This window comes from Cupressus sempervirens, chromosome 1 (assembly GCF_028749045.1).
Source record: "Cupressus sempervirens isolate cs-2001-9-10 chromosome 1, ASM2874904v1, whole genome shotgun sequence".
NCBI classification, from domain to species: Eukaryota; Viridiplantae; Streptophyta; class Pinopsida; order Cupressales; family Cupressaceae; genus Cupressus; species Cupressus sempervirens.
The window spans coordinates 403,174,540-403,186,730 of NC_143118.1; the positions used below are offsets into that span (position 1 = coordinate 403,174,540).

The 12,191-nt window shown below is 38.8% G+C and overlaps 1 pseudogene; it reads left to right on the plus strand.

Moving 5' to 3' along the window:
- The first annotated feature begins 841 nt into the window (after nt 1-841).
- LOC149577998 (uncharacterized) overlaps nt 842-12,191 on the plus strand; it is an 83,409-nt pseudogene continuing 72,059 nt past the window's right edge.

The window sequence follows — 12,191 nt, forward strand, 5'->3', positions numbered from 1 at the left end:
TAAAATTAATTTAGCTCAAAATCAGCCAGAAGAGGAAGAAGAAGATCTGACCTTGTTGCATCTGTTAGTAGAAGGTGGGATGCAACAAATAGAGTTGAGGGAAAAATAAAAGGAGACAAACTTACCAAGTGTGGGAGTGTTGTTAGAGGGAGCAAGTGTAGAAGATCAACCATCTATAGAAGAGACTTTTCCAGAAGAGGAACAAAGATCCATGATGTGACCAACAACAACAGTCTTATGGAAGAAGGGAAAAAGCAATTTAGAGGATATGATGCAAAGCTCTGGGGAACAAAAGGGTGACCCAGTGTTGTCTGCATTTCGGCCATTTCAAGCATTGCAATTTGATGTTGCAGTACAAGTGGCTCATGATGCAGTGGTGATGGATAAAGCATTGGCAGTGGAAAAAGAATGGTCTAACCAGGTAGTGAAAGATGTGAATTTCTTTCAAGGCCTAATTGAAAGAGCACAAGAGGATGGTGCACGAATGAAAGATGAGTGCCTAGGGATGATGTTAATGATGGAGCAAACAAGAGTGGAGACTATGGAGGCAACTTTAGTAGCTGAGAGAGCGGCAATGGAGATATGTGAAAATGAATTAGTGCTTATGTGGTCACAAGTAGAAGCATTCAAGGAGTCAGTAGTGCAGACCAATAGTTTAGCATAGAGGTCTCAAGAGTAGCTAAATGCAAGTAATGCACACATTACGTGGTACCAAAATCAATTGAATATAGTGAAATATGAGAGGGAGTCAATGAAAATGCTAGCAAATAGATATGAAAGAGAACGCGATATTGTGTAGAGGAAAACAACTATTCTAGGAGCATAAACACTATGGGCAGAAATGAAAGATGTCATGGAGCAATCAATGAAGGTTGCACGAGAGGCAGCATATTACATGGGATTATATCACCAGGTGGTCCCTTTGGAGCAAAGGAGAGGAGTTGTATACTCGAAGAAACATTTTATGAAGCAGATAAACACCCTCTTGAGGCATGGTAACATCTTGAAACCCATGGATACACTTTGGGTAGGTCTGAGAATGACTCTAGGGGCATCATCATCTAGGAATAGGTCTAAAGGAATGCCATTGATTGGACACCCTATCTTGCCACCTCCCCCAGGGAGGCCAGAATAAATAATTTGCCAAACATTATTAGTTAAATGGAATGTTGTTGTTGCTATCGTAGGAGAATAAAAAGTTTGTGCTTGTTGTTTAGGCAATCAAGGGGACAATGAATGTTGTTTGTAATGCAATGTCATGTTTTGTTGTTGGGATTTTATGGAATATATATGGATGTTTTTGTGTTTTTGTTGAATAGTTAAATGGTTTTTTTTTTCGGATGTTTGATATATATTTGAATTTTTTTTATTTATTTTTTTGTTTTTGATATTTTTAGACAATTTTTTGAATTTTTTTGATATTGTTTAGGCAATTTTTGAATTTTTTAGGTAGGTTTGGGTGATTTTTGAATTTTTTTTGATAAGTTTGGATGATTTATGATTTTTTTTTGGTATTTTTCAATGATTTATGAATTTTTTTGGTATTTTTGGGTAGTTTCTCTGTGCATCACAAATAGGCAAGCTATTGCCTTGTTGATTCCCATCACTATGTTGACTATCAGTGTTGTCTTTCCCTCCATCCTTGTGGGTTTGATTTTGGGGTGGTTTGTGCATAACCCTTTGGCAATCTGATGGAGGACATTGAAGAGCAAGTTTGGCTTCATTTTCTAGAAGTATCGATGGTCGGTAGAGGAGTGATGGGGTTGGTTCTCCTTTTGTGGTGTGAGGCAACTGGCATGGGCCTTGCAAATGTTTACAACTCCAAAAGATTCTCTTTGAGAGGTCTATGTGAAAGGGTTGTAAGTCTATTGGTTTCTCATTGTGTAGGGTCTGTGAAAGGTTTTTGTCTCATGTCAAGGTCTTTATTGTGGAAAGTAAGATGTGTGTGAAAGGGTTGTGAGAGAAGGAAGCTCTTCTCTCTTTTTTTCTTTCTTTTCTTTTTTTTGATAATTTTGGATGATTTATGAATGTTTTTGATAATTTTTTTGGCAATGTTTGAATTGGAACTAGGATGTGAGTGAGACAGTGATGCGGGATTTTGTTGTAAGGCTCAAAAATATACAAGCATGAATAGGAAATGGGTGGATGACTCAGGAATGGAGGATAGAATATAGTTGTGCATATGATAGGAAAAAGCTCAGGACAAAGAAATAGCATTGATGCAATATGGTTATTGTTACATGGGTATGATACACAAAATTATTGGTTGTGTGACAAGGATGTGGTACATAGAATATTGTGGCTTGGTACAGGTATATGATATAAAGGCATGGTTTTAAGCATAAAATACACTTGATATGATACATGTGGTAAGATACAAGGATGGAATAGATATTCTAACCATGGTAGAATATGTGATCTAGGTAGGCTTTCCAAGTTGGTGTCATGATTTGTTGGAGTGCGAGGAGGGAACTCTTAGAATATCTTGGAAAATAGGGAGATGGGTGATGAGTTGTAAAGGGGTGATACTAGATATGTAGGTCATTGATAGATAATGAATAGGCTAAGTACACCTGTTGCCTAATTATTAGGTTTTCACTAAGGTATCGATCCAAGGTGCTTGAATTGCCAAGTATTCACCATTGGACAAAAAAAAATTAATTTTTTTTTTTAATTTTTTTTTTTAGGCATAAAATTTCTTGAGGTGAATGATGTTAGTGGGATCATTCATGACTTCACCTTCAAGTGTGGATAACTAATAGGCCCCTAAGCCAAAGATGTTGTGACCACATAAGGACCAAGCCATGTGGGCTCAAACTTGCCTTTCTTTTCTCGGTCAGCTTGGACTTTCATGTTTTCTTTGAGGACCATGTCTCCTTCTTGAAATTGGCATGGATGGACTTTCTTGTTGAAGTTATGCTTGAGGCAATTCTGGTAAACCATGAGGTGGTCATAGGCCTGTTGCCTTTTTTCATCAAGTAAATCTAGTTGGGTGAGTCTAGCCACTCTGTAATCCTCATCTGATATTTGGCCTCGCAAAGAAATGTGCAAGGATGGGAGTTCAACCTCAATAGGTAATACTATTTCAGCACTATAAACTAGGGAGTATGGGGTTGTGTCTGTGGCTGTATAGAACAAGGTGTGACAGGCCCATAAGGCGGGGTTGATTTGTAAATGTCAATCGCGGCCAGAATCATTAACAACTTTCTTTAGGATTTTGAGTAGGGTTTTATTAGTTGACTCTGCCTAACCATTACCTTGTGGGAAGTATGGGCTAGAAAAATAGTGATGGATATGAAGGGAAGTGCACAATTCCTCTATATTTAGGTTTTCAAAATTACCTCCATTGTCAGTGAAAATGGTAGCTAGGATACCGAAGCAATATATGATATGATATAGGATAAACTTGGACACTTGAACTCCTGTAGCAGTAAAAAGGAGAATTACTTTGACCCACTTAGTGAAGTAATCATTGGCGATGATTATCCATTTGTGTCCTTCAAAATAAAGTGGTGCAATAAGATAGACAAGATCAAACCCTTAGCAGACAAAAGGCCATGGCGGTGCAATGGGTTGCAAGTCCTAAGCTAGAGCCCAGATTAGATTAGCATGTTGTTGACAAGTTAAACATCATTTCACAAACTCACATGCATCATGTTCTAGAGTAGGCCAATAATACCCAGCCCAAAGGATTTGATTTGCTAGCTTTATCCTGCTTGTGTGAGCACTACAAAGTCCAACGTGTACCTCCTTGAGAGCCATTGTAGCCTCATTTTGATTTAAACATTGAGAAAGAGTATCATGATAACCATGATGATATAGGGTTTGGGAAATGATAGTGTAGCGGGAAGCTCTACAAATAAGGTTTTGGTGTTTGGTTCGTGTGAGGTGAGGAGATATGATACTATTTAGTAGGTAAACATGAATTTCATGGTACCATGGGGATTAGGGACCAACCAAGATGTAGACTTGTGTTGATTCATCATTCTCATATGTGGGTTCATGTAGCTACTCAACTAAGAATTCATATTGCATAGCTTTGCGCAGTATTTCCAAGAGAGAACCAATAGTAGCCATGGCATCTGCTACTTTATTTTGGAGTCTAAGTACTTGTATGAACAGAAGTTGAGTAAAATGCTCCTTTGATTGATCAACCAATTCCTTGTAAGGTAGTAGCTTATCATCCTTGGTTTGATATTCATTTAAGGCTTGTTTGATGATAAGCTAAGAATCATCGTCGACTTGTAGCTATGGGATATTCCATTCAATGGAAATTTTGAACCCCGCAACAAGGGCTTCATACTCTGCAATGTTATTGGTACACTAAAACTGTAGCTTGAAAGATTTAGGAATATAATCACCTTGAGGTGTAACCAAGAGTATGCCCACACTAGAGCTATGATATGTATAGGAGCCATCAAAATATAGCTTCTAGGATGGTTGTTCTTCTATCAAACGGAGATGTTCATCTGGGAACTCCATAATGAGGGGGTGGTCTACAACCAAGGGTGCATCTGCCAAGTGATCTACAATAGCCTAGCCTTTGATGGCCTTTCTATCAATATATTGGATGTCAAACTCACTGAGAAGCATAACTCATTTTTCCAGACATCTTGTGAGTACTGTGCGAGAAACCATATATTTTAATTGATCAATTTTTCAAATTAGCTACATAGTATTACTCAACATGTAATGGTGTAGCTTTTGGGTGGCAAATACCACTACTAATAAATCCTTTTCCATTGGTGTGTAGTTGAGCTCATATCCCACTAATGTTCATCTAATGTAATAAATAGCCCTTTCCTTCCCTGCATCATCAAGTTGTGCTAGAAGAGCACCTAATGTTGTGGGAGTAGTTGTGATGTACAATATGAGTGGATACCCTACAACTAGAGGAACCAAAATACATATATTAGCCAAGTATTCCTTGATGAGCTCAAAGTTATGCTTGCAAGTAGTGTCCCATCTAAATTTTTTATCCTTCTTGAGTAGGTGTGTGAATGGTTGCCATTTATCAACAAGCTAGGAAATGAACCATCTAACTGATTGGAGTTTGCCCTGTAGAGAACAAAGGTGTCTGAGTGTCTAAGGAGGAGCCATTTCTATGATGGCTTTGACCTTTTTAGGGTCAATATTGATGCCATGTCATCACACAATGAATCCTAGGAGCTTTCCTAAGGTGACACTGAAGACACATTTCTTTGGATTCAGAATGAGATGATATTTTGCCAATCAATTATGCACTTCTTTGAGGTGAAATAAGTGGTCAAGTGCATTGAGAGACTTTACTTAAATATCATCCACATAATCCTCAAGAATCTTATGGATTAGGTCATGGAAGATGACCATCATGGCGCACTGATAGGTTGCCTCAACATTCTTTAGCCCAAATGGCATCATATTGTAGCAGAATTTGCCCCAAGGTGTAGTAAATGTTGTCTTATGCTGATCTTCCTCTACTATATGAATCTAATTATATCCAAAGAAACCATCCATTAGTGATAAGATTTAATGACCTATGGTGAGATCCACAATCATGTCAATATTTGGTAATGGAAAGTCATCCTTCAAACAAGCTTTATTAAGATCCCTAAAACTAGTGTAGATTCTAATATCACCAGAAGGCTTGGTAATAGGTACCATGTTAGAAATCCATTCAAAATAATCTATCGGGCGAATGATTTTGGCCTCCAACAATTTTTCTAACTCTTGTTTAACCAATAAAGCAACTTTGGGGTGCATCTTACGGAGCTTTTTCTTAACAGGCTTGGCCTTTGGATCTATGGCCAAATGGTGTACCATGAGCTTGGGGTCCAACCCTGGCATATCTTAATATGACCATGCAAAAAGACCCATATTCTTGCAGAGGACCTCAATGAGAATATATGCATGCTCAAGTGGTAGAGAAGCTGCAATGTATATGATATGTGGTATCTCTGTCAAACTGATATTTACTGGCCGAGTTTCCTCTGTCAGAACTAAAGATATAAGAGGCCTATGCTCTTGCGGGGGTAGGATGAAATCTCCATCTTTAGGCACCTCAGAGAGGTTTTCACCATCAGATACATCCTTTATTTTTATTTCATTTTTTGAGTTATCCAATGACACTCCAGAGGAGTTTTCACCAGAGGACATTTTTCCTTTGATTTTTTGCTTTTTTGTTTCCTTTTTTATTTCTATTTTGCAGCTAGAGATTTCCTCCTTCCCGAAGTAACCTGTGGGATCTAGCTTGTAGACATATGTCAATGGTGGTGGTGGCCATTTATGTGGCATTTTTGCCCCCATGAATTTAAGGAGCACATGCTCGGTAGAGAATTTGTCAACATGAATGATACTTGGTTGGTCCTAATCTATGAGTTCAGGGTGAGCGAGGGGTAGGTCTATGAGATTTAGGGATAGTTGGTAGAGCATAGAGGCTCTTAGGATTATTTTGTCAAGGAATATATCATCATAGGATTTCTTTTCTACTTCGTTAGGAATGTCTCCAACCTCAACAAAGTTTTTTTGGATGTTTGTAAAGGCATGTTCTTCCTTCATAGTGCCCCCAATTGTGGGGAGTCCATAGCCTAAGCCTTTGGTTTTCTATCCCTGGTGTGCCTCTAGAGGCTTTCTCTTACCTGATTCAAAATGGCCCAAACCACCTCCATGATAATCCCATTGCTTCGTGGCCAGGCAATGTGACCAAGGATATTTTTGTTTAAAGTGATCAAGAAGTGCTTCACTTTTAGGAGGTGGCTCCTTGTATAGCCATGTGTTAATGTCTGGTGCATTCTCCTCTCCATCAAGAATACCCTTGGTAATAAATGTGGTAGGTCCCATTTGTTGGATTTAAGAGGTGGTTTCATGTCTAGGCCCTTGAAGTGTTAGGCATCCTTGTGTATGGGGATCAAGTGGTAGAGCGTCAATAGCAAAAGCATCTATAAGACTATACTCACCACAACCTTGGTAGTTGATCTTAACTGTGGAAAGAATGGAGGCTAAAATGGTGTCTGGATCATGGCATGTGCTAGAGGAACTAGCCATGGTGTGGCCAACTTCAATCCCAGGATAATGATTGGTGTATGAAGCTTCAACCGCATTGCGATAAGCAAAGGGTTCAGGATCTGCATGGATGGTTATCTCAGTGTCATTATGCAAAAATTTGATACACTGATGATATGTGCATGGAATGGCCTTCATGGCATGAATCCATGGGTGATCGAGGAGGATGTTGTATGGAAGGTTAAGATCAACTACATGGAAAAGTGTTTCTTGAGTGGTTGGGCTGACTTTTATAGGGAGCAAGATGGTTCCTTCAGTGGTGCACTCCAAATTGTCATATGCCTTGATGGTGATTACTTCATTAATGATATCTGCCTTAGTGTATCTTGCCTATTTGATGAACTTTAAAGTACATAGATTTAAAGCTGATCCATTATCTATCATGACTCATTTAATAGCAAAGTCAAAAACCATGATGGCTATGCGGAGTGGAACGATATGATCTAGTTCAACTACTGGGATATCAGTGGTTTTGAAGGATAAGGCACATGATGTCGAAAGATGGCCAACCAAGTTGTGAAACTCGGTGCCATTTATGTCGGAGGGGATGTGTGACTCATGTAGAGTACTATTGAGGATCTCTTGATAAAGTGGGCTTTTTCATAAGAGATCTAGAATGGAGATCTGGGTCAGCATGTTTCCAAGGTGTTCCAAGATGTTATATTGTGGCCCTAATGAGGATGATTCTAATGGAGATGCTCTAGATGGAGGTTGTCTTGATGGTGTAAAAATAGGTGGGCCAACCATATTAAGTCGAGTCTGACAAGTAGTAATTGCACATTGAGTATCTAGGTCCTTAATGTTAATGACGTTGATGGATGGCTCAACCTATGATATGCAATCAATAAGGCTTCCATAGTCTAAATATGTCAAGGTATAGTTTTGAGACTTGTCATAGTTATCTCCTTGCTTGCCTTGAGTATTGTTCAATTTGTTGAAAAGAGGGTTTGCAAGTGCTTTTCCTAGGTTTGTGTTATGAGGAGGGAAACCATTTTGATACATTATTAATCCTGCATTAGGTGAAGTTTGTGCCCCCACTGTGATTTCCTTCTGATCAATTAGGTCTTGGACATAGTCCTTGAGTTGCATGCATTTGAGGGTGGTATGTCCTTTGACATGATGGAATTTGCAAAACTCATTATCTTTATACCAGGATGCCCTAGATTGGTTTGGTTCCAGGGGTTGTGTTGGTGGATGTCAAATAAGATTATCCTTAGCTAGTTTTTCAAAGATTGCATCAAGAGGTTCTCCCAACAGGGTGTATACACGAGGTTGTCTCTGAACACGAGGTTTAGTACTTGTTGAAAGTGTGATAGCATTATTTTGATTATGATGAGCAGGTATTTGTTGATTGTTCAGTATGGGTGGTGGGTGATACACAGGGGGTTGCTATTGATAGGGTTGTTGCTAGCAAAAAATGGTAGGAACATTGGTAGCTGCCCCAACAATATGAACTTGTCAAGTGTCGGTCACACCATCTGTCACTGTGTTTTTGTTTTTGTTCTAGTATCATGTTTTGTCATTGTTTGGTCCTCGATCCTGGGTATTTTCCTTGTAAAGTCTAATAACACCATCCTTAATGAGGCCTTGTTCAATTCCCATCCCCTTTTTCTTAATGTCTTTGTATGTTTGTAAACAATTCATAACCATATGATGGGCAAGACTAGGGTGTGCATTGTTTATGAACATTTTGACAAGATGACGCTCAAGGATAGTACAAGAAATCCTAGTTGTGAGTATTTGCCAACATTGCAAGTATTCTGCAAGGATTTCTCCCCCTTTTTGCTTAGTATGAACTAGGTCCACGATAGATTATTCAATTTCAATAAGATGGGTGTATTGAGCTACAAAGGCTTCAAAAAGATCAGCAAAAGTTTTAATAGTGCCTTGAGGGATACGAAAAAACCATTCTAAGGCTAGGCCTCCTAAAATTTTGGGAAAGAGTCACATGAGGAACACATCATTATAGGCTACCTCCTGACAATGCACATAGAGTTCCTTAACATGTGTGACTGGATCACTTTTCCCCCTAAATTTGTCAAACTTGGGGATCTCAAAATGTTTAATAAACGGTGTCATCGTGATGGTTTTGTCAAATTGGTATGGGCAATCATTCTCAAACTTGAAAGTTTTGGAGTTTGTCCCATCTTTGAGGGCTTTGAGAGCATTTTTCATCTCTTCCCATTCAAAGTTTATAGGTGGGGAAGCAAGTGCCCCCAGTGTAGGATACATGCCAAGATCTAGCAGTTGATATGGAAAACCCTGGTTGCCATATGGCGTCTATGGAAAAATAGGTTGTACAGCTAGTGGGATGGATGTTATGGGTTGTTGGAATGTGTTTTGGGTATATTGTTGCATCTGCTAAGAATTTTTTTGGTGGGGAAGATAAGTATGAGGCTGCTACCCTATGAGATATCTTTGTGTGGGTGCTTGAGCATACTGCTAGCATCAAGACTGCAGCTAAAAGAGTGGTAAGGTGGGTAATGCTTGTGCCATGCTTTGGGAATACATACCATGTCCAATATATGTGGGTTGTGCTCCTACTTGAGAGTATGACTGATTATGAATAGGTGCAAGGCAATTAATCTACGGTAGAGTATTCATCATAGGGAACTACAATGGCGAGGTAGTTTGGCTATTTCCCAAAGGTGGCATGGAGAAATAGTTGGTAAGCGGTGTTAGTGAATAACAATGTGAAGTGGTGGATGAAAGTGTCTGAGGGGCGGACATGGCTGCAGTGCTAGGGGGAAGACTAGTGATAGGTCCTTGTGCTTTAGCAACATTCCAAGGTCCCAAAGGAAATGAGGCTAAATAGCTTTGGCTAGCTACAAAGGGGTTGATAGTGATATTGGGTGGGATGGAAGATGAGGTATTTGACCCTAGTAGTGGCATTTGAGTAGTAAATAGACTAGGTGTGATGTGAGGTGGAAGTGAAAAGGTAGTGTTGATGGATGTAAATGGAGGATTTTGTGGAGTAGGGAAATGAGTGGTTGAAGCAGAGGCAGATGATACACATGAGGTTGGTTGGGATGTAGTATGTACTAAGGGTTGAGTGAGGATGGGATGGGTGTTTTGTGGAATAGGAGCAAGCACCTGGGTTGAGGGTATAGTTAGGTCTACAGGTTCCATCTGACGTGGTTGATATCCTTTGTTGAGTCAAGAGAAAGGATTGGTAAGGATAGATGACTCTACAACTGGTAGTTGCCACCCAAATAGAAGGTGTGTAGGATCTAAAATGTCGATAGGTGGTGGACGCCCAAATTCAAAGGAACCAACACTATCCCTTAAGAAATTTGCTATGATTGTTTCCTTGTTTCAGTCTATGATGGCATTAAAATTGGTGGCATGACTAGGTTGGTTCATGAAAGCATCAATGTCTATTGAGGAACCTATTTCTTTGAGGATTTGTGGTGGTGGATTTGGTGGCTTCATGGAAACTATGGGGTATGGCTGAGCTCGAGATGTGTTATTACTATGACTAGGATCCATGTCCATTTTCCTTGTGTTCTTACCAAAATGAGTGGTGGGTGGCATGAAAGGATGACTTTCCTAATGATGAAAATGCAAAGAGGGATGATGCTAAGTGTATATGATACTTTTAGGAATCTAGATGATATGGTGCTACGTGGAGGAGATTGTGTTTCCCTTAAGTGTGAACTTGAATATGTGGTAGCAATATTAAACCCTAAGGTAGCCTTGTGACCATTGGAAAGACAAATGGGATCAAGTGTGTAGCCCAACCTTTTTCTCAAGGTGATGTGGGACACAAGCAACAGTTTATCCTAAATAATGCTTAGTTTAAGGAAAATTATGATGGTGAGATGGATGGAGATTTCTTTAGGAGACAAAGCTTAATGAGGTGATGCAAAAAATGTTTCTAAGTGTGGAGCAACTAATGGAGAATTCTAGGGTTTAATGATGCTTGATTTGGAGGATTTCTAAAAACCTAAGGTTTGATGACAAAAAGTGGAGGAGATGATTATACCAAATGTTTAGATGGGATGAAGAATTAACAGAGAGACTAAACCTACAAGGATACAAGTGCATAAGTGTATGTGGAAAAAGATGGACCTAATCAAAGTAGTTAACACGAGAGTTATTAATAAGGCTATGATTGACTTTTTTTCAAAGAGTTATGTTCTGAATCTTGTAATCCCACTCAGTTTGTAATGCAACGTCTACTCCATCTTTCTTAATTTGGTCTAGCTTGGCAATCCTTGGGTTGGGGGTATGTTTTTGATGTTCTACTTCTATCTCTATGTAAACTGGTATTTGTGGAAGTTTAGCCTTTTTGAACTTAGCCTTATGTTGGCCTGACATGAGATATTTCCAAGGGATTTTGATCACAACTGTGGGGTTTTAGAGGCAGTGACTATGCTAAGTATATCTTATAGACCTTGGGTTGGAACATAAATCAATTAAGAAATAGCAAGTTTTTCCTTCTTTCAAGATTAATTTGGCTAGCTATCTTCTAGGCAAGGAAAAAAATGTGTCATTTTCGATCAAGTAGATTGGTAGCAAAAAGGTATTTTGAAAAGAGAAACTTTTGGATCTTTTTAGAGCAAAAGGGGTTTTTTGGTAACTAGGCTTTTGTGGGGTATTTTCTAGGTAATAAGTGTAGGCAAAAGGTGAACTAAAAGTACGGTGTTGCTAGTGGGCTTGCTAACAATCGTTTCTTATATATGAAGGTGTCTCAAAGATAAAATTTGTGATATTTTTGGTCAAGTGGGTAAATGGCAAAGTATTTTTGAAAAAGAGCAAGACTTTGGGCCAACAAAGGATTTATAACTTAGGTTCTACTTAGAGAGTCTTATGTTTTTGAGGGAATAAGTAGATCATTTTGAGACAAATGGACTAATTGGACCAGCAAGACAAGCAGTTGTTGTGAATGGACTTGCTAAAAACTGTTGTTTTGAGATGACAAAGGTGAAACTTTCTCTCTTCTGATATAGGGATAAATGAGAAAACAATTTCTCAAAGGACAACGCAACTTTGAGAAATAAAAATAGTTGATCTCTTTAGCAAAAGGATTTTTTTGATAGTAACCACTGAATTGTGTATGTTTGACAAATGTTTTTCATAGGTCTTGAGCACAATTTAAGATAGTTCAAACACACACTTTATCCCTACAGTCAAAATTTGATTTTCAT